Below are 24,456 nucleotides of genomic sequence, written 5' to 3' on the forward strand. Positions count from 1 at the left end.
CATGTTGTTGCGAACGGTAGGATCTGTTTTTTTCTTATGGCTGTGTAATATTCCATTGTGTATATATACCACATCTTCTTTATCCATTCATCTACTGATGGACATTTAGGTTGCTTCTATATCTTGGCTATTGTAAATAGTGCAGCAATAAACATAGGGGTGCATCTGTCTTTTTCAAACTGGAGTGCTGCATTCTTGGTTTAAATTCCTAGAAGTGGAATTCCTGGGTTAAATGGTATTTCTATTTTGAGCATTCTGAGGAACCTACATACTGCTCTCCACAATAGTTGAACTAATTTACTTTCCCACCAGCAGTGTAGGAGGGTTCACCTTTCTCCACAACCTTGCCAACATTTGTTGTTGTTTGTCTTTTCGATGATGGTGATCCTTATTGGTATGAGGTGATATCTCACACTGTCATTCTTATGCAGAGAACGACAGGAAGATAAGACTCTGCATCCCCAGTTTGGCTCTGAGCTGTGTGCTCACAGGCAAGTCCCCAAACTCTGGAAAATGAGGAGGTGGTCGGTGCTCCACAGGATTCCCTCTAGCTTTATCATTCTCATTCATTGGTTTCTTCACCTTCTGCTCTCGTACACAGGGATTAAGACAACTGCAACTGGATGCCAGGAGGCATACTTGCTGATTTGTAGCAGTATTTGATAAAGGAAATACAGAACAAAAGGGACACATGCAGGTTTGCATAGATGCAAAAACCTTTAATTTGATAATCACGCATTCAAGAAACATTTATTTACTGAGCATTTTTGAATAAGGAATAAAAAATTCTGTACTTTTTAAAAAATTTGTTTTAAATGAACCTGAGAAGTTGTTTGTATGTTTATTTCCTTGGCTATCAGCAGTTAGCATTTAGTTTCATCAGGTAAGTCCCTCACTGCATTCCACCTAGGACAGATGGATCTCCACCAGCTAATATGCTTCCCAGTGGTGCTGACACAGCACAAATGTGAATATTACCCTCTGTTGGAAACAGACTATAGCAACTAACTTCTTAACTATATTAACTGTAACTATATTATCTAACTTCTATACTTATCTCGGCCTGCTACTACACAACTTTCTTCCCAGGTGCGGTTCTTCAAATATTTAGTTAACTCTTAGGGAAAAATATGCAAACAATAAAACTCAAAAATTCAATTCAACCCTCCCATTCTGAAGATCTGGCTCTTGTCTCTAGTTGTTGCCCACTGAGTCCACTGCCAGCCTGTGCTGTGCTCTGTGCTGCAGAGCTGTCTGCCCAGGAGAGGGATGCCTCAGCTTCAACAGTCACATCTTCAAAAAGGCCACCTGGAAGAGGATGAAAAACCCAAGATGCTTTCTTTATACTGAGTGATGGAATGGCTGAACACACTTCAAATCAGAGTCAGGTGAATCTGTTCAATAAGGATGCATGCTGACCTAAAAATAAACGACTCTTATTTGGGTCCGACATTAACATTTTACAGTAGAGGCCAATTGGTCCTTTTTAAATGAACCAAGTAGTAATTAAAATTATTCACATGCAGTTTAACGAAAAAAAAAGTTTCAATTGGCACTGAATTTGTATTGCTGTAATCTAGACCTCTTTCCTATTGGTTCAAACTACTGTTTGAAACTTCCATATACAGAGTTTCCATCCCTGAACATTCCTGAGCAATTCCAATTCCTCCTCACTATTGGTGATCACACAAGCCTCTCCTCAGGTCATGCCTATGATCTTAATCCCAGTCAATTATATTGATTGTGCTTGTCAGTAGCAATTACTCTTAAAACACTGTTTAAAAAATTTTTAATTTCATACAGGTCTACATACAAAATATTTTTATTTATACTATTGAATGAGGCTCACATCAAATGCATCTAAGTTCACAATAGTTTCAGATAGAGAAACAACATAATTGAGTCAATCATAAATGTTCAAAAAATTTTTGTTCAGAGGTGATGAATTGGGAACTGTGCCAATACAGGACAAGAGTGGAATGTAGATCAGAGATGAAGTTTGGGAAGTGTGGAGGGTGGGGAAGCTCATTCTTGGCTTTTTTGGAGGGGGAAGGAGTGAACAACAGAAGTAAAAACCTTCTACTCTTGGACAGTAGTTGGTTCTTAAGTCCCCAAATGGAGTCAGAGGGGGCGGGTCTTTAAGGATCCTGTTCAAAGAAAGCGAAAAACGAAGAGTCATTCAGGGCAGAAAGCTTTGTATGGAGTGAATCGGAAGGTGATACTCTTCATACAGTGCCTGGGAGCATGCACCTGCTGAGTTTCCACATCAACTTCCTGCTGACTTTCTATATCCAGTTCTGCAGTTAGAACACCAAAGCTGAAAGAGCAGGCTAAGAAGAAAGGGCAAGGCTCCTAACCAAAACGTAAACATGGAAAAGTGGTACAAACCTCCAGGGTTTACTGTGAAGATTAAATGAGATAATGGATTTGAAAGTACATGCATTATTCCCTCTTGCCTCTAAGCTGATAAGAGGTATTAGGAGCCCATGAACATACCAGCCTGAGAGCACAGTGGGTTCTGTTAGGAAATGGTCTCAGAATTAGAGGGGAAGGTCACCGAGTCTGACCTCCAGATAGTGACCCTGTTAAGGGATATACTGCTTCTGTAAGACCAGTTTGCAGGGATCTTCTAAGAAGACAAAGCAACTGCTAATATTCAGAAAACAGTAAGACAATGGTTCAAAACCAGGTAGCTCTTTTTTGATTCTGAAAATTTCTATGCTATGGAGTATTCCAACAGGAACCATTCAGAATAATGACAATACTGATAAATGTCACCACAGAAGTGGTTAACAACTTCAGCTTTGGAATAATATAGACCAGTGGTATCAGACCTGGGGTGATTTTCCCACCAGGCAACATTTGGCAGCATATGGAGTTATATTTGGTTGTCATAAATTGGGGGATGCTAGTGGCATCTATGGGATGAAGGTCAGGGATGTTGCTAAACATCTTGTCGTGGACAGGACAGACCCATAAGAAAGAATTATCAGTTCCAAAATGTGAAAAATGCTTAAATTATCTACATTGCATCTTAAAACTAGATCTCTCATTTACCAGCTGTGTGGCCTTCAATAACCTTGTTAGCGCCTTAGCCTTTCCTCATTTGCAAAATGGGATTATATAACAGGACCTCCCCAAAACTTGTGAAACACTTTACAGCATAGTAAGCCTATTTTCACTCCTTTCATCCTTAGCACATCCTGTGACTTAGATAAAGCAGGCATTTGAAACTTTGTTTTACAAAAACCAGAGGCTCAGGAAAATTTAAATGACTTGCTCAGGATACAGAGAATTAAGTGATAAAGATGGGTTTCGGAAGAAATCTGACTCCCAAGCCATGCTTTTCCACTGTAAGTTTACAGAATAATGAGATAAAATGCAGAGTTTAGGGGCTTTTGCTCAAATACCAAAGATTTGTTTTCTTTTGCATGCCTGTGAATAAGAACTCGATGGAGAACACTATAAACTGATTAAATAATGCAAAATAGTGCATTCAGAAAGAAAAAAGGATCTCTTAATTTATCCTTTAAACCTCCCATCAAAAAGGAAAAACTTTAATGTTTGAGATAATAAAGTCTTTTCTTCATCTCCAGTTTTTATAGTTTCACCTGCCAAGTACATTCTGTACTTTGTAGGACTTAGTAACAAGAAACTGCAATCGTCATCTTTTTAGTTTTATTCTTGAAAGTAAAAGTCTTAAAGCTTTTCAGAGTATATGAATACAGTTACATCTTCAGGCTCCATGGTTACATTTCTGGAATACATACTTACAAATATATAAGTGATAATGAAAACAAGGGAAGACGGCTCTTTCACATTGGCCCTAAGGTCTGTGGCTCTCCGTGTCCTGTCTTCTGAATTCTGTCACTTGAGAATGGAAAGAGGGAGAGGGAGTTACAATGTCTAAAAATAATGTGTCTTCTTTGAGTCATCATCTAAAAACAATCTTTGAAAATCAAAATAAACCGGGCCAGGCTGATGTAATAGCTGGCCAAATGTTAGGTTTACTATGCTCCAATACGTTTGTGTACTATGTTAAACATTTCAAATTTTTTCGTTGGTCTGAGTTAACAAATTTTTATTTTTAAATTCTATTCCTCAACATAGAGTTGGAATTTCAGTCAATAAAAAGGTATGCTGTCAAGGCAGGCTGCAAAAGACAGAATTAACTTTAAAAAGAAAAGGCAACATCAATGCTTTGGGATGTGCCAAACAAGACAGATAAAACTGTAAAGTATTGGAAAATGTTAGTTGCATAATAATTGAGGACTTTAGAAAACGCTCTTTATAATAAGCATAGCCATACACAAACGTTCCTTTTAAAGAGTACTGTGAACTTAAAAAAGCAAATATATAAAACTATGCCTTCAATATATATTTTTGTCTTGGTATGGCTAATGTTCAAAGTTATGTCTTGAAACAATGCTTTTATGGCATGAAAAAGAGAATTTGCACTTTATATTGTAAAACCAAGTAAGCTCAAACTTCATTTATAAAAATAAAATATACAATACAAATGTAAATATAAAAATAATACAAGTGACTTTTTTAAGCACTTATCAAATGTATTTGATGTCTTAAATAACACTGTGGTTAAGTGATTTTTACTGGTTTAGTAATTCACCACTGACCAAGCCCGCACAGATGATACCTAGACTCAACTTTTTGAATCGGATAAATAGATATTCTCCTCTCTGGGATAGCTGGCTGGCTGGCTGGCTTCATTCATTCAAAACATTCTGTGAGCCAGTGACTGTCCCAGGCATGGACCACACTGAGAAGGCATTCCCACACGCCCTCACGGTGCCGACGTGAGAGGGGGACAGTCAAGCAATGAGATGATTCCAGTAAGGTGGGGTAAGTGTAAGATGGACACCTAATGCCTGCTGGGAGAAACAGCCTATTTTTGGGTTATGAAAGGAAGACTTCTGAGGCAGTACTCTGAAAGAGGTAATTGTTACTCTAATTATGAATATTGCATTGGCAAAGAGAGGCAGTAAAACCTGGCATAGCATGGAGGGGCAAACACTTTTCCCACTAAAAGACAGTGGCTTCCTAAATAAATTACTAGCAAACAGGAAAGATGGAACATAAGATCAAAGACATGAGAAGCAATATAAGACTAATGTTACTTCATCTCTAGAGGGGGCTGAACATATGGACCAATGAAACACTTAGTGGGCCTTGATCCTATTAAATAAAGCAAGTAAGTTCCAGACAAAAGCCTCTCATCACTTCTTTCAGAATAAGTGGATGGTGGGAAGTATTGTTGGCATTGGATGCTGCTATTGTAACGCCAGTGAATAAGCAATTCTGATGCCACCACAGAAGCTCCCGGTTACATAAAGCAAATCCAGTAACTCTGCTAATGATAGCAAACCCACGGGACAAATGTTCATATGGCAACAGTCTCTAGGTGTTATATAAAAATACATGATTCCCTCAAGCACAAAACATTTGTTAAACAAAATAATTCTATACTCAGTGCTACTACAATAAAGACCCTATCACTCATAAGTCAAACATCGTTTTAATTTCTCATTCCCATGGTCTACTACAGAGGGGACTTGGCCCAGGGGCACCGTGGCCCCACTGCAGCTCAGAAAGAGGATGGTGTTTTGACAGTTTCCACTGAGCTGCCTCCGCTGGCAACATGCCTCTGGCCAAACAAGTTGTTCAGAAATAGATATTTCATTTTCTTCAGAAGTGAGGGAGTGTTTTCCTACAGTACCATTTAACTGAAATATTTGTCAACAAAACCATTATAATAAATAATATTTCAAAGAATCCATGCTCACTCTTACCTAGATATTTTCACATTGAGAAGCATGGGTGTTGAAGACAATATACTTGGAATATCAGTACAATGAGAAGTCCTAGAAGGGGACCTACACCCACAAGGGGAACAAAATACTTTTTCATAGCAAAAGAAAGTTTCCTATCATTTAAACATATTTATTTCAGTGATTATTTTTAAATTCCTTCTTTAGCTGTAAATATTAATTCTTCTAACAGATGTAACCAAGGGAGATACCTGCCAGATAAAGCACTTTCTGACCCATTATTGAGTATGGAGGAGGGACTAGCTTGTGAGGTTGTGGCTGTGGACCCCACTAGTTCACAGTAGAAAGGTACCATGAGCACATCACTTAGACAACAATGAGATGCTCTAGTGAGTGGTCCTGGGGCCAGAACTATTCAGGGGCAGGAGTGCAAAATTCTTTCAAGTAACAAGAATAGCACAGGGTGATCTACTATACTTTTTAGGGAAAGGATGGAGGAGGAGCCCTTTAAAGTGGTCTTGGACAATCTTGGAACCAAAAATGGTCCCAAATTTGACTTCAAAGTAAAGGCTACCACAACAGCACTAGAAACAAAATCTGGCAAAGAAACAAAATCTTCTGTACTTCGATGGGGCATTATAAAATGGTGCAGACATTCCAGAAAACAACATATAGTAGCTTCTTTGAAAACTGAATATGTAATTACTATAAGACACAGAAATTTTAGTTTGGGACATTTATCCCAGAGAAATGAAACTATGTTCATACAAAAACCTGAACATGAATGTTTACAGCAGCATTACATCACCATCATAAACTGTAATCAGCCCCAGATGGTTAGACAAACTGGTACATTTACACCACGGAATAACAGCAATACCAAGCAGTGAAGTACTGATACATGCAACAACTTGGCAGAATGTCCAGGGAATTACACTGAGTTTTAAAAAGCCAATTTCAAAATATATATACTAAACAATTCCATTTATATAACATTTTTGAAAAAACAAAATTTTACAGAGTACAAGTGGTTGCTGGAGTTGGGAGAGGGAGTGAAGGGTGTGATTATAAAAGGGCAACAGGAGGGATCCTTGCGTCGATGGACCTCTGCACCATTGTGACTGTGGTGGTGGACAGACAGACACAGGCAATAAAGCGGAGCGCCATACACGCGAGCACACATGCACGTATGAGCAGAGGCAAAACTGAAGAAGGCTGAGTACGGTGAGCGGAGCTGGGCCGCGGGCACCATTGGCCCTGCCTGAGGTAGGATGCTCTGTAAAGCGTCACTACTGCGGGAAACCGGGAAAAATGTACTTTAGATTATTTCTTACAACCACAAGTGAATTACACCTATTTCAATAAAAAATTCAACTAAAAGTAATGCTACAATACTTGGCAAATGATCTTGACTAGCTTACTTCAACCTAGTTACCTCTACATGTAACTTTGAGATGCATTATTCAGACTTGCTCACATTGATGTTCTGGTCAATGCATCACTGAGATCCTGTTTTCCTCCATGAAATGACCTGAGTAGGCCAGTAAGTTGAGTTTGGCATGAGTCTTTAAGCAGATGGTTATAGTGAGACAGAACACCATTCTTTTTTAAACGTGCTGTACTGACAGTGTAGCACTAAACACTCAGGTTACACACAGTATCACCTTAAAGCTTAGGTTATATATGAAGGACTTATTTTAAATAGCCCACCAAGCACACTTTTTTGCTTTTTTATTGCCCTGGAGTAAATAATGAGGAAAGATTCTGGCATTTTTAAAGATCAAAAATGCTACAGCAAATTTTCCAGACACATAATAGGCACTCAAATAAATTTTTTTTCAGACTGAATACATTAGACCAAAAGCCTAATTTTAATTTTAAAAGAACATTGCCTTACAAAATATTTGGGGAAACAGGAAAAAAGCAAAAGGAAACATATGCTATAATACCCTAACATAATTATCCTGGAGGTCTATATACTTTTAAGATGAATTTTTTCATGGTGATTATCATATGTGCATATTTTTTAATACCATAAAAAATTTTATGTGCTGCTCAGGAAGTTTTATTCTTATTTTAATAGCTGCAAAATAGTCCATCATAACTTATTCCATTACAAACCTAAATTGTCCTCAGGTTTGGTAACATCATATGCAATAATGAAATAATTATGGTCATGTTTATAGATTTTCTTCCATATTTCCAAATATTCCCTTAAGATAGAATCCCAGAAATGGGATTGCTAAATTGAGAAGTATGAATATTACTATAAATTGATGCATACTTTTTTCAATGAGTTGTACCAATTGGCAATGCCACCAGCATTGTTTTTTCTTAACTAGTGCTAATAAAAGGAAAATGACATCTCAGTGAGCCTTTTGAATTTATTTAATTGCTATGGGCTTGAACATTCTTCCAAATGTTTAATAATTGTTTTCCTTATGAATTGGTTAATTGTGAACTCACATCCTTTTTCTTACCTAACAACAGGTTGTTTAATAGTTTGTATAAGCTTTTTAGTAAATGCTAATATGATTTTCATGCAGTGAAGAAATTAAGTGCAAGGCAAGGTCTCATCTAAAAATCCTTACAAATCTACTTGAATTAAATATATAATTTAATTGTCTCCAAATTATAAATGAGGAACCAAAGTTCAGGGAAGTTAAGCAACTTTTGCTCATAGTAAGCTCATAACAGGGCTGGGTTTTGCAATCAGTCTTCATTTCTGAGCTTAGTATTCATTCCATTCATAAAGCTCCTTCTAATTATGGTAAGAGATAATTGCTATAGTAAGTACAGTTGAAGAAAGAATCCATAATTTCCAATTTTAAGTCATATTTAGCTGCAGTTGGAATGATGCAGTTACTCTGTTTTTTAAGAAGAAAGTAGACTACTTCTTTTGGACTAGAAGTAAGGAAGAGAAAGAAGGGAAAATTCAAGTTAAAGCCCTCTTTTAAAGAGAAAATTCATTGAAGAGAATTATTCTTCAAAGAAGAGATGAGAAAGCTTCTGGCAAGCGAGGAGAGCCTACAAAAAGATGAGAAATGAGCATAAAATCTCAGGAAGGAATTTTTGTCTCTAATTTAGAGGACGATGAGTTATAGAGTTATACTGGCATGGTTTAGTCAGTTCAGTAAAAAAGATTGTAACTTGGAATAATCAAATAACAGTTAAGGACAGGCAAGAAAGGGACAATTTCTTATTTCTTTAGCCATTTACTACTCAAGCTTGACTTTGAAAATACAATATTTAAAAACGTGCAAATCTTTAAAAAGGAAAACATGCAAATATATACATTTTTTAATTGAAGGGTAGTTGACACAGTATTACATTAGTTTCAGGTGTACAACACAGTGATTCAACATTTATACACATGATAATTCTACCTACCAGCTATCACCATACCAAGTTGTTACAATATTTTGACTATATTCGTTATGCTATACTTTATATCCCGGTTACTTATTTATTTTACAATTGGAAGTCTGTACTTTTTTTTGTTTGTTTGTTTTTTGAGAGGGTATCTCTCATATTTATTGATCAAATGATTGTTAACAACAATAAAATTCTGTATAGGGGAGTCAATGCTCAATGCACAATCATTAATCCACCCCAAGCCTAATTTTCGTCAGTCTCCAATCTTCTGAAGCATAATGAACAAGTTCTTACATGGAGAACAAATTCTTACATAGTGAATAAGTTACATGGTGAACAGTACAAGGGCAGTCATCACAGAAACTTTTGGTTTTGATCATGAACTATAAACAATCAGTTCAAATACAAATATTCGTTTGATTTTTATACTTGATTTATATGTGGATACCACATTTCTCCCTTTATTATTATTTTTTTAATAAAATGCTGAAGTGGTAGGTAGATGCAAGATAAAGGTAGAAAACATAGTTTAGTGTTGTAAGAGAGCAAATGCAGATGATCAGGTGTGTGCCTGTAGACTAAGTGTTAATCCAAGCTAGTCAAGGGCAATAAAACATCCACGGAAGCAGAAGATTTCTTTCAAAACAGGGGGTGGTGGTGAGGTTCTAAGCCTCACCTCTGCTGATCCCCAATTTCTCACCTGATGGGCCCCCTGCGACTGTGCCTGTCTTAGGTTGTTCCTCCCTTGAGGAATCTTACCTCTCTCTGGCTAACCAGTCATCTTCGGGGGCCATACAGGGAAATGGAAAGTTGGTAAGTGAGAGAGAAGCCTTATTGTTTGAAAAGGTTAGCTTTTTACTTCTTTGCATATTTATGCCCTGTGGCTTTTATGCCCAGCATTTATCTTGAGGTATCTTTACCACTTGGAAGAATTATGATACTCAGTAAATTCGATATGAGGCACGAATTCTATTTAAGGGTTGTAATTAGGAAGGAAGAAGAAAAGTTATAGAAGTAGCAGGTGGAAGAAAACATGGGAAGATTGATTATTTCTTTGACATATCTTCTTGTAGAGTAACATAAGCATGTATAGGTTTTAAACTACTAATTAAATTGCACACACACATTAACATAATAGGAGTACAGTTACATAACCAAAGCAGACCTATAATTACCAGCCATCTCCAGTGAAACTAAGAAAACCAGTTAGGCATCTTAGGCATTTGTGAAAATTATCTATGATATGGTGGGTATTGTCTAACTTAACTTGAACAGTCTGAGAGAAATCAGACAAATTAAAACAACCCATTCCTGGGGACTGTTCACATCCCATATGTTCTTTTAACAGTAGATAGTCTGTAGTTGTAAGATTTTGGAGTGCTACAATTTGCACTTCTCCTAATTCTTGGTTGAGTTCTAACAGTATAGATCCAGTCAAATTTGTTGTTTTACTGTATGCACAGGCCAGCTTAGATATCTCCTTCTTCATTCCCATGGCAAGTCCAGGAACCGTTGGGATGAGTGAATCTACACCTGTACCAGCGCATGGATTTTGTTGGGGTTTTTTGATGATCATCTTCTGGGATGAGTCTTCCAGAGAGTGCTGATGTTGGAAGTTCTTTTTCATATTGTATCTTAGTTCATTTTCTGGGTAGCCAAATTAGGCTGTGATCCTCTGTATAAACACAAAAAGACCTTTTGCCCACACTTTGATATGCCCTTTATACCATTGTGTAGAACTCATTGGAGGTCACCAAACAGGAACTGCTTTTTTTTAAGAGAAATGAACATTATCAAAAAAATGTACCTCCACAGCCGATCATCTGACACCCTTTAAGTGTTCAAAATTAAGGATATTTAAAGATAGCATTAATCGTTGATTTACAGTTAGTTTTATCCTATCAGGGAGTAATCCCCCTATTCTTTCTTTCTTTTTTTATCATTATTCTACACTTACATGATGAATATTATGTTTACTAGGCTCTTCCTTATACCAGGTCCCCCCTATAAACCCCTTCACAGTCACTGTCCATCAGCATAGCAAAATGTTGTAGAATCACTACTTGTCTTCTCTGTGTTGTACAGCCCTCCCCTTACTCCCACACCCCCCATGCATGCTAATCTTAATACCCCCCTTCTTCTTCCCACCCCCTTATCCCTCCCTACCCACCCATCCTCCCCAGTCCCTTTTCCTTTGGTACCTGTTAGTCCATTCTTGGGTTCTGTGATTCTGCTGCTGTTTTGTTCCTTCAGTTTTTCCTTTGTTCTTATACTCCACAGATGAGTGAAATCATTTGGTATTTCTATTTCTCCGCTTGGCTTATTTCACTGAGCATAATACCCTCCAGCTCCATCCATGTTGCTGCAAATGGTAGGATTTTCCCTCTTCTTATGGCTGAGTAGTATTCTATTGTGTATATGTATCACATCTTCTTTATCCATTCATCTATCAATGGACATTTAGGTTGCTTCCAATTCTTGGCTATTGTAAATAGTGCTGTGATAACCATAGGGGTGCATCTGTCTTTATCAAACTTGATTGCGGCGTTCTTAAGGTAAATTCCTACAAGTGGAATACCTGGGTCAAATGGTAAGTCTGTTTTGAGAATTTTGATGCACCTCCATACTGCTTTCCACAATGGTTGAACTAATTTACATTCCCACCAGCAGTGTATGAGGGTTCCCCATTCTCCACAACCTCACCAACATTTGTTGTTGTTTGTCTTTTGGATGGCAGCCATCCTTACTGGTGTGAGGTGATACCTCATTGTAGTTTTAATTTGCATTTCTCTGATAATTAGCAATGTGGAGCATCTTTTCATGTGTCTGTTGGCCATCTGTATTTCTTTTTTGGAGAACTGTCTGATCAGTTCCTCTGCCCGTTTTTTAATTGGGTTATTTGTCTTTTGTTTGTTGAGGCATGTGAGCTCTTTATATATTTTGGATGTCAAGCCTTTATTAGATCTGTCATTTTCAAATATATTCTCCCATACTGTAGGGTTCCTTTTTGTTCTATTGATGGTGTCTTTTGCTATACAGAAACTTTTCAGCTTAATATAGTCCCACTTGTCCATTTTTGCTGTTGTTTTCCTTGCCCGGGGAGATATGTTCAAGAAGAGGTCACTTATGTTTATGTCTAAGAGGTTTTTGCCTATGTTTTTCTACAAGAGTTTAACGGTTTCATAACTTACATACAGGTCTTTGATCCATTTTGAGTTTACTTTTGTATATGGGGTTAGACAATGGTCCAGTTTCATTCTCCTACATGTAGCTGTCCAGTTTTGCCAGCACCATCTGTTGAAGAGACTGTCATTTCGCCATTGTATGTCCGTGGCTCCTTCATCAAATATTAATTGACCATATATGTCTGGGTTAATGTCTGGATTCTCTAGTCTGTTCAATTGATCTGTGGCTCTGTTCTTGTGCCAGTACCAAATTGTCTTGATTACTATGGCTTTATAGTAGAGCTTGAAGTTGGGGAGTGAGATCCCCCCTACTTTATTCTTCTTTCTCAGGATTGCTTTGGCTATTCGTGGTCTTTTGTGTTTACATATGAATTTTTGAATTATTTGTTCCATTTCATTGAAGAATGTTGCTGGTAATTTGATAGGGATTGCATCAAATCTGTATATTGCTTTGGGCAGGATGGCCATTTTGACAATATTAATTCTTCCTAGCCATGAGGATGGGATGAGTTTCCATCTCTTAGTGTCCCCTTTAATTTCTCTTAAGAGTGACCTGTAGTTTTCAGAGTATAAGTCTTTCACTTCTTTGGTTAGGTTTATTCCTAGGTATTTTATTTTTCTTGATGCAATTGTGAATGGAGTTGTTTTCCTGATTTCTCTTTCTATTGGTTCATTGTTAGTGTATAGGAAAGCTACAGATTTCTGTGTGTTAATTTTGTATCCTGCAACTTTGCTGTATTCCAATATCAGTTCTAGTAGTTTTCCAGTGGAGTCTTTAGGGTTTTTTATGTACAGTATCATATCATCTGCAAATAGTGACAGTTTAACTTCTTCTTTAGCAATCTGAATTCCTTGTATTTTTTGGTTTTGTCTGATTGCTGTGGCTAGGACCTCCACTACTATGTTAAATAACAGTGGGGAGAGTGGGCATCCCTGTCTCATTCCCCATCTCAGAGGATAAGCTTTCAGCTTCTTGCTGTTCAGTATAATGTTGGCTGTGGGTTTATCATAAATGGCCTTTATTATTGAGGTACTTCCCCTCTATTCCCATTTTCTGAGAGTTTTTATCATGAATAGATGTTGAATTTTGTCAAATGCTTTTTCAGCATCGATGGAGATGATCATGTGGTTTTTGTCTTTCTTCTTGTTGATGTGGTGGATGATGTTGATGGATTTTCGAATGTTGTACCATCCTTGCACCCCTGAGATGAATCCCACTTGGTCATGGTGTATGATCCTTTTGATGTATTTTTGAATTCGGTTTGCTAATATTTTGTTGAGTATTTTTGCATCTACGTTCATGAGGGATATTGGTCTGCAGTTTTCTTTTTTGGTTGGGTCTTTGCCTGGTTTTGGTATTAGGGTGATGTTGGCTTCATAGAATGAGTTTGGGAGTATTCCCTCTCCTATTTTTTTGGAAAACTTTAAGGAGAATGGGTATTATGTCTTCCCTGTATGTCTGATAAAATTGCGAGGTAAACCCATCTCGCCTGGGGGTTTTGTTCTTTGGTAGTTTTTTTATTGCCACTTCAGTTTTGTTGCTGGTAATTGGTCTGTTTAGATTTTCTTTTTCTTTCTGGGTCAGTCTTGGAAGGTTGTATTTTTCTAGGAAGTTGTCCATTTCTCCTAGGTTTCCCAGCTAGTTAGCTTATAGGTTTTCATAGTACTCTCTAATAATTCTTTGTATTTCTGTGGGGTCTGTCGTGATTTTTCCGTTCTCATTTCTGATGCTGTTGATTTGTGTTGACTCTCTTTTCCTCTTAATAATCCTGGCTAGAAGTTTATCTATTTTGTTTATTTTCTTGAAGAATCAGCTCTTGGTTTCATTGATTTTTGTTACTGTTTTATTCTTCTCAATTTTATTTATTTCTTCTCTGATCTTTATTATGTCCCTCCTTCTGCTGACCTTAGGCCTCATTTGTTCTTCTTTTTACAATTTAGATAATTGTGACATTAGACCATTCATTTGGGATTGTTCTACCTTTTTAAAATATGCCTGGATTGCTATATAATTTCCTCTTAAGACTGCTTTTGCTGTGTCCCACAGTAGTTGGGTCTTTGTGTTGCTGTTGTCGTTTGTTTCCATATATTGCTGGATCTCCATTTTGATTTGGTCATTGATCCATTGATTATTTAGGAGCGTGTTGTTGAGCCTCCATGTGTTTGTGAGCCCTTTTGCTTTCTTGTTCAGTTTATTTCTAGTTTTATGCCTTTGTGGTCTGAAAAGTTGGTTGGTAGGATTTCAATCTTTTGGAATTTACTGAGGCTCTGTTTGTGGCCTAGTACGTGGTCTATTCTGGAGAATGTTCCATGTGCACTTGAGAAGAATGTGTATCCTGTTGCTTTTGGATCTAGAGTTCTGTAAATGTCTATTAGGTCCATCTGCCCTAGTGTGTTATTCAGTGCCTCTGTGTCCTTACTTATTTCTGTCTGGTGGATCTGTCCTTTGGAGTGAGTGGTGTGTTGAAGTCTCCTAGAATGAATGCATTGCATTCTATTTCCTCCTTTAGTTCTGTTAGTATTTCTTTCAGGTATGTTGGTGCTCGTGTATTGTGTGCATATATATTTATAATGGTTATATCCTCTTGTTGGACTGAGTCCTTTATCATTATGTAATGTCCTTCTTTATCTTTTGATACTTTCTTTATTTTGAAGTCTGTTTTGTCTGATACCGGAATTGCAACACCTGCTTTCTTCTCTCTGTTGTTTGCGTGAAATATCTTTTTCCATCCCTTGACTTTAAGTCTGTGCATATCTTTGGGTTTGAGGTGAGTCTCATGTAAGCAGCATCTGGATGGATCTTGTTTTTTTATCCATTCTATTACTCTGTGTCTTTTGATTGGTGCATTCAGTCCATTTACATTTAGGATGATTATTGAAAGGTATGTACTTATTGCCATTGCAGGCTTTAAGTTTGTGTTTACCAATGGTTCAGGGTTAGCTTCTTTACTATCTTACTGTCTACCTTAACTCGCTTGTTGAGCTATTATAAACACGGTCTGATGATTCCTTATTTCTCTTCCTTCTTATTCCTCCACCTCCCTTCTTCATATGTTGGGTGTTTTGTTCTGTGCTCTTTTTAGGAGTGCTCCAATCTAGAGTAGTCCCTGTAGGATGCCCTGTAGAGGTGGTTTGTGGGAGGCAAATTCCCTCAACTTTTGCTTGGCAGGGAATTGTTTAATCCCTCCTTCATGTTTATATGTTATTTGTACTGGATACAGCAGTCTTGTTCCGAGGCCCTTCTGTTTCATTGCATTAAGTATATCATGCCATTCTCTTCTGGCCTGTAGGGTTTCTGTTGAGAAGTCTGATTATAGCCTGATGGGTTTTCCTTTGTAGGTAACCTTTTTTTTCTCTCTGGCTGCCTTTAATACTTTGTTCTTGTCTTTTATCTTTGCCATTTTAATTATTATGTGTCTTGGTGTTGCCCTCCTTGGATCCCTTGTCATTGGAGTTCTGTGTACCTCTGTGGTCTGAGAGACCATTTCTTCCCCTAGTATGGGGAAGTTTTCAGCAATTATTTCTTCAAAGACACTTTCTATCCCTTTTTCTCTCTCTTCTTCTTCTGGTACCCCTATAATGCGGATATTGTTCCATTTCGATTGGTCACTCAGCTCTCTTAGAATTCTTTCATTCCTGGAGATCCTTTTATCTCTCTCTGCATCAACTTCTCTGCATTCCTGTTCTCTGTTTTCTAGTCCATTGATGGTCTCTTACATCTTGTCCATTCTGTTTTGAAGTCCTTCCAGAGCTTGTTGTATTTCTGTATTCTCCTTCCTTAGTTCTTGCATATTTCTCTGCAAGTCCATCAGCATGGTTATTACTTTTGTTTGAATTCCTTTTCAGAAAGACTGGTTAAATCTATCTCCCCAGGTTCCTTCTCAGGGGAAGATGTTGCAGATGCTGAAGCTGTCTGGGTTAGTCTTGTCTGGATCATATTTTTTTGCCTTTTCATGTTGACAGGTGCTATTGACTGTCGGCTGGGAGGGCCAAACTTTTCACTTGCTACTGGCCTTTCTTTACTGGGACAACTGCAACCCCTAGTGGCTTGTGTTGGGTAACTGCGTGTAGACTGGGTCTTTGTGTCTTACCTGGCCAATATGGAGGAAGCTCCCTTTCTGAGTGCGGGGCCTGCCTTAGGCTGATTCTCTGCTTTCGCAGCGCTCAGAGGGGTAATGGACTGGGGGGCTGTTTGTCTGTTTACATCCGTGAGGGGTCCCCCGTGAGGGGACTGTTGCCCAGGGGGTTAGTGCATCCAGTTTTACCTGTAATTTCCAGCCACTGGGCTGTGACCTGTGTTGTCCAGCTGTTATGTCCCTGTCCCTTTAAGACTTTCAAAAAGCACTCGCTTTTCTTTGTCACAGTGGCATCAGCTTCGGAACCCACTCAGAGGTCTTGCTGCCCTGTTTCCCTAGTTTCCAGCCCTCCATGCATGCACTGTTTCTGCGCTCTGGTGTGGGTGGCTGGGCTGGGTGTTTAGCAGTCCTGGGCTCCCTCTCCCTCCTGCCGGGAGCTGGGGGGAGGTGTGCTCGTGTTCCACTGGGCTGGGGGTTGTATCTTCCCCCTTTCACCAGGTGCTGGGCTCTTGCACATGTGGATGTAGTCTGGCTGTTGTCCTGTGTCTTCTGGTCTCTCTTTTAGGATTAGTTGTATTTGTTGTATTTTCAAAAATATATATGTTTTTGGGAGGAGATTCCCAGTGTCCTACTCATGCTGCCATGTTGGTTCTGCCCCCAAATATATCCATTTTAAAATAAACACCATGTGTTTCTTAAGCCTGTTACTTGGAGTTCTTGGAATAAGCAGGATTCATAAAACTCTAAATCATTTTAAAGGAGGGGTAGAGAATGACACATGAGGATTTTAGAACTACAAAATGAAATAAAAGTAAATGCACTGTCAGAAGACAATGCCATGTGGTGTTTTAACCACAAGCTTCAGCCTTTTTACTTTAAGCCATGCGGAAAGCAAAGGGGGGCTCTTCTATGCACATCTGCTCATGGAGCTTCTCCAAGAATGACTTATGGGACTAGAGAAAGGCATGTAGTAATCAAGGTTCAAAGTGGAATGTTTCACACCCAACTTCTAAGCTCCAGGAGGAGCTAGGAGAATCAGGTCAGTACCAGAAAGGGGAAGAAAGGGGAACTCTCCTTGATATGGGAAGACTGGAAAGTTGGAGACAGAGCCTATTAAACAGACAGAAATAAAAGCATATTAGCATGAGAAGGCACACATTAGAGGCTGTGGGAAAGTAGAGATATGGGCTCCGGACTGAAGGGAAGCTGAGACTGAATCCCTTCAACATCTATGAGCCAAACTACCACTCAGAGCCTCAGCTGCTTCTGGGTCTGCCCATCTACGGCTGAGAGCTCCGTATGATGAGGGACATAAATGGCTTGGCAAACCTTGGAACAGATAAGGCCCTCAATAATTGGAAAAACTTGTTGCTATTATTAGTTTTATTATTACAATACCTAAATGTTTTATGTATTTTAGATATTGCCAGAGATGCATCTTTTTCTCTGTTGTTCATGAATGAATTTTTGTTCAATTATTTTTAAAGGAAGAAGCACAAATGGCTGATTGTAGATATAAAATATCCAAGGTTTAATTAAATAAAGCTTCATTTTGTTTATACTACCTATATAACAATAACATCTACCAGTGACAGGTACTGAAATTGCAGACATGGCATCTGAAGACAACACTGTGAACCTATAATGTTGCAAATATAAGAATGGAGATGGCTTAATGTAAAATATCACCTGCTCCATGATAAATTACTTGGAGCTCAGAGGCCTCATAACTTTATGTTGGTGGTCTCCAAAAGGGGTGTAACAGGTAGCACTCTTAGAGGTCAACCAGCACATCCTTGGTTACTGATATAATCTACTCCTTTAGAAATTCAGCTCTGAATCTGAGATCATTGAATACACAATGGATCTTTACTACATGAAATTATTTGACTAAACTTACAATAATTAGGCCCTTACCAAATGTAACCAACTTATATCACAACATTAACCAGAAAGAAGAATTCACCAAGATACTCTATAAAACAGTCGGATATATATATGTAAGACCATAACCACTCAATCATTAGTGTATTACAATTTGGAATGGACTTTTCTGGTAATTGAGGCATCAAGTATTTGGAAATGATCAAAGCTCAACTGTTTTGTTAGGAAATACTTTAAAATCAGCTCACTGTCATAAAATGCTAGCCTCTAACTCAGAATGAGACCTCAGTCTTGCCTTCTTTCCACAGAAATGCAAGTTCTATGAGTTTCTATAACTGAATAATTTACATAATTCTATGCAAGTCAGAGCTGGCATAATATATAGACAGCTGTAAGAGAAAATGTGGCTGAAGGGGACAGCTAAGCAGCTAAAGGAGAAAGAACATATGCGTTTTCTAGAGGCCACATAGTCAGGTGGCCCAGCCTTCATGCCTTAGTCTCATCATCTGTGAACAGGGGCTTCCCCCTCCCCGGGTTGGTCTAGGGCTGTGCCAGGCTCTGCAGCGCTTGTGACCAGCCCCAAACAGGCAAACGCTGCCTACACAGGGGTCCGAGAAAGTTTAGTCAAAAGCCCTCCCCACATGGCTGAAATTCATGGCTGTTAAGCTGAAAAATTAACATTACATATCTACGGTTCTTTATAGCAAGATAAGAAATAATTTCCTCAGAATTAGAGGCATTTTGAGAGGAGACAGAAAGATAAATTTTGATGAGATGATAGTAAGTACCACAACTTGTCCAAGTTATAAGGCCATTAGAAAAAATACACTATGTTTTGGCAGGGAGTAGAGAAATTTTTGAAACTCATATATTGTTTCAGGTGTCTTTAGCACAATTAAATTGCCAACATGTTATGAGTACAAACAAGTATTCCATTAAGTCTGCTGTGCTCTCAGAACTATTCCATTTGGCATATACTTAAAGATAAGGCTTATAAACATTTTTGAAAAATGTTTTCTGCTTTTTACTGATTTGGGGGTAAAAAATTTCTTTGAGGTCTTCATCCTTCTAGGGTGTGAGAAATAAGTGGGCTCAGGAAGGGGGTCCTCTTCTCTCCTTTTTTCCCCTTTTCTTTTTATGTTTTGAAGAAATCAGATCATTTGCCCCATCAGGTTTCTGCAGACTGGAATATGGTGACTCTTTTTGTTTGTGTTTTTAGTGTCATTATAAACTCATGGATTCACAATATATCTGACATGCAGTCATTACTTTTATTGATGCTCAAGTTGTCCCATCTTTGTCACTGGAAACTTCTTCAGCTTGAAATCTAAGCCCTGCTGCTGTGATCCTAGGAGTTTGCAATGGTTTTTGTTTGTTCACTTGTTTTCTGTCTTCATCTTACACTTTTCTTATCCTAGATATGGAATCAGCCATTTTCCCAAAGACCTGGTTCCTTTAGGGGGAAATGGTACTTAGAGATCACAACGTGCCCTGGACATGTCACTCCACAAGCACACACACACAAGCCACACCCCTTCCAGGGACCACCAAGTCCCTTTAAAGAGTGCAGCAAGAAAACACCCTGCTTCCAGGGCCCTCGTGTCCTTTCAGAAGCCATATCCTAAATTACTCAGTTTCAGAGAGGAATCTTTTTTTCTGGTTAGCTCAAGGGGACAGGCTAGGAAAATACCATCTTAGCAGCAAATTATTTTGTTGGACAGAAACTAAGAACAAAGAAAACCCCGGAGACCCCTTTCCACTGCAAGTTACCAGAATTTAGATGGAAAAAGGAATCTTTTTTGATAGAAAACATTTTTTGACTGAGTAAAGACATTGCTGTTTGAGTAAAAGAAAAATGCTTCCACAAAACAGCAGTGGAATTACAGAACCCAAAAATGGACTAACAGGTACCAAAGGGAAAGGAACTGGGGAGGATGGGTGGGCAGGGAGGGATAAGGGGGGGGGAAGAAGGGGGGTATTAAGATTAGCATGCATGGGGGGAGGGAGAAAGGGGAGGGTGGGCTGCACAACACGGAGAGGACAAGTAGTGATTCTACAACATTTTGCTAAGCTGATGGACAGTAACTGTAATGTGGTTGTTAGGGGGGACCTGATATAGGGGAGAGCATAGTAAACTTAGTATTCTTCATGTAAGTGTATATTAAAGATTAAAAAAAAAAGCAGTTCCTGTGTGCTAACCTCCAATGAATTCTGCACAGTGGTATAGAGGGCATGTCAAAGTGTGGGCAAAGGGTCTGTTTGTTTCTATGCAGAAGATCAAGGCCTAGCTTGGATACCCAGAAAATGAACTAAGATACAATATGAGGAGGAGCTTCCGGCATCAGCACTCTCTGGAGGACTTGTGCCAGGGGGATGATCATCAAAAAGCGTCCACAGGGATCCGGGCGATGCTGCGGTTGTGGCTGCATCCACCCCACCGTTTCCTGGACTTGCCATTGGAATGAGGAGGGAGATGTCTAGGCTGGCATGTGCATACAGTGAGACAACGAATTTGACCAGATCTGTATGGTTGGAACTTAACCAGGAGTTGGGAGGGGTGCAAGTTGTAGCACTCCAAAATCTTATGACTATAGACTATCTATGGTTAAAAGAACATATGGGATGTGAACAGATCCCAGAAATGGGCTGCTTTAATTTGTCTGATTTCTCTCAGACTGTTCAAGTACAGTTGGACAATATCCATCATATCATCGACAAATTTTCACAAATGCCTAGGGTGCCTAAATGGTTTTCTTGGCTTCACTGGAGATGGATGGTAATTATAGATTTGCTGTGTTTATGTCACCGTATTCCTATTATGTTAATATGTGTGTGCAAATTAGTTAGTAGTTTAAAACCTATACATACTTAAGGTACTCTACAAGAAGATATGTCAAAGAAATAATCAATCCTCCCATGTTTTCTTCCATATGCTACATCTATAGCTTTTCTTCTTCCTTCCTAATTACAACCCTTAAATAGAATTCGTGCCTCATATCGAATTTACCGAGTACATAATTCCTCCAGGTGGTAAAGATACCTCGAGACAAGTGCTGGGCATAGAAGCCACAGGGCACAAATCTGCAAAGAAGTAAAAAGCTAACCTTTTCAAACAATATGGCTTCTCTCTCACTTACCAACTTTACATTTCCCTGTATGGCCCCGGAAGATGACTGGTTAGCCAGAGACGGGTAAGATTCCTCAAGGGAGGAACAACCTAAGACAGGCACAGTCGCAGGGGAGCCATCAGGTGAGAAATTGGGGATCAACGGAGGTGAGGCTTAGAACCTCACCCCCCCTGCTTTGAGAGAAATCTTCTGCATCTCTGGATGTTTTGCTGCCCTTGTCTAGCCTGGATTAATACTTAGTCTACAGGCACACACCTGATCATCTACATTTGCCCTCTTACAGCACTAAACTATGTTTTCTACCTTTATCTTGCATCTACCTACCACTTCAGCATTTTATTAAAAAAACAAACAAACAAAAAATAATAATAATAATAATAATAATAAAGGGAGAAATGTGGGATCAACATATAAATCAAGTATAAAAATCAAACGAATATTCATATTTGACTTGATTGTTTATAGTTCATAATGCGTGATCAAAACTGAAAGTTTCTGTGATGAATGCCCTTGTAAATTCACCATGTAAGAATTTATTCACTATGTAAGAATTCGTTCACCATGTAAGAACTTGTTCGTTATGCTTCAAAAGATTGGAGACTGACGAGAATTAGGCTTGACATGGATTAATGATTGTACATTGAGCATTGATCCCCCTATACTGAATTTTATTGTTGTTAACAACCATTTGATCAATAAATATGAGAGATGTCCTCTCAAAAAAAAAATTAAAGATGAAATCATGTTTTACGAAAAAAAAAAGAAAGAAAAATGCTTCCAGAAAACAACTCACCAAGAACTCCCTTGGATATGGAATTCTGAAGGTGCCTCAGTTGCTGCCTGTGTGGGGACAGGTGCTTGCTGTTAATTTGTTTGCCAAGTTGCAGAAGGATGAGGCAAGGCCAGCCACTGTGTGGGGGCTGTGGGAACTGGACACCTCCCCAAAGAAAACAAAAGTAGTTTGTAGGTGTCTCTGACTAACCAGGAGTATTTCTGACCTCACTGAAGGAAAATACTCTCTAGCCTCACACTAAGTTTGGAATCGGAAAAGAAAACAAAAAGAGAAGGGTATGTTTCACAGTTTTTATAATTTAGGCCAAATTTATTCAGATGACAAAAGGTTTTCAGTCCCTGACGTTTCTCAGTGGCAGGTTCCTTTAAATTTTTTAGAGGATAGGAAAGGGTGTATGGGGACTCCTACAAATAACCATAGAAGACTTAGGTTCTTCAAAATAGAAGATGAATAAGCAAAAAACGCCTGAAAAGGTGCTCAATATCCTTGGTCCAAAGGACAATCTTAATTAGATACCCATCAGAATAGCTAGAATTAAAAAGATTGACAACACCAACTGTCATTGCTGATGATATGGCATAAGTGCCCCTCTCATACCTCATTGCTAGTTGTGTAAAATGGCACAACCACTTTGTAGAAGTGTTTGGAGGTTTATTAAAAATTAAATATATAGGTACCCTACAACGCAGAAATTCTGTTCCTAGATATTTACTGAGAGGAATGCAAATATATCCACAAAAAGACCTTACCAGAATATTTACAGCAGCCTTATTCAACATAGTCCCAAGTTGGAACAACCTAAGTGTCCATCAACACAGAATGTATTAAACAAATTGTAGCATATTTATAAAATGAAACTTTATTCTGTAATAAAAAAGAATAAATCACTGATAAATGCAATATCATGTATAAATTATAAAAATATAATGTTAAGTAAAAGAAACTGGACAAGTGTGTACACACTGAATGATTCAATTTATGCAAAGTCCAAAAACTATGCAAAGTTAATCCTTGAACAACATGGGGGTTGGGTCCTGATACCTCTACAGTTGAAAATCCATGTATAACTTTTTGATTCCCCAAAAACTTAACTACTAACACCCTACTATTGACTAGAAGACTTACTGAAACATAAACAACTGATTCACACATAATTTGTATGTTAATTTGTATTATATACTGTATTCTTACCATGAAGTAAGCTAGAGAAAAGAAAACATTTTTTAAAATTGCTGTAATCTCCAAAGAATTTTCCAATGTTTATTGTAAAAAACGTGTACATAGAAGTGGACTTGTGCAGTTCAGGCCTACATTGTTCAAGGTCAACTATACAGCCAAAATGAATCAGTGACAGTGGTTTGGGGGAGAAGGGAGGATTAACAAAAGGCCCGAAAGGGACCCTTCTGGAGAAATGGATATATCTTCTTTTCAGATAGTAGTTGCATTGCTGTTTATCAGTGGGTGTCAACCAAGGATGATTTTGATCCTTGGGGAACATTTGACAAAAGCTGGAGACAGCTTCTGATTGTCATGACTAGGGGGATACCACTGGGGGAGGGACAAACAGGACAGATTCCTGCAACAGAGAATTACCCAGTCCAAGTGTGTCAGTAGGGCCAAGACTGAGAAACCTACATTTTATATATATATGCAAAAATTAATCAAAGTGAACAATTAAGATCTGCATATTTACTGAATATTAATTACTAACAAAAGAAAGAAAAGAACTAAGCCTCCTTCTCCTCACCCCAATGTGTAGGTGAAGAAGACTGGAGGAAAAACATATTTCAATCTTATGAGCTCACCTGCATGATAAGTGCATTTGATACCGAAATTGCACCCAATTAATGTTTACTGAACTAAAAAATATTGGGGGAATTTGCAGTTTGTGGATCTACATGTAAGGAACTTTGAAATTGCCACAGTATCCTAACAAGTAAAAAGCTGAACAGACTAGTATCAACAGCAGTTATTGGATCAATAAGAGAGAGGACACAGGGCAAAGCATCACCCTGGAATGGGAGGGACAGGAGGATACAGAGACCCACGCTTACCAGAGCAGAAACTGCTGAGAGCCCGAGCCAGGGCGGGGAGGCCTGAACTGGTGCCTGATGACCTGCTGGAAGCTCAGCACGATGGGTCTGGGAGGGAACAATCCCAGGAATTCCATCATAGTGGTCCCCATGCTTCTGTGAGGTTTACTCGCAGGAGCTCTACCCAGTTCTCACA

Source organism: Manis javanica, chromosome 18, assembly GCF_040802235.1.
Source record: "Manis javanica isolate MJ-LG chromosome 18, MJ_LKY, whole genome shotgun sequence".
Classification (NCBI taxonomy): domain Eukaryota; kingdom Metazoa; phylum Chordata; class Mammalia; order Pholidota; family Manidae; genus Manis; species Manis javanica.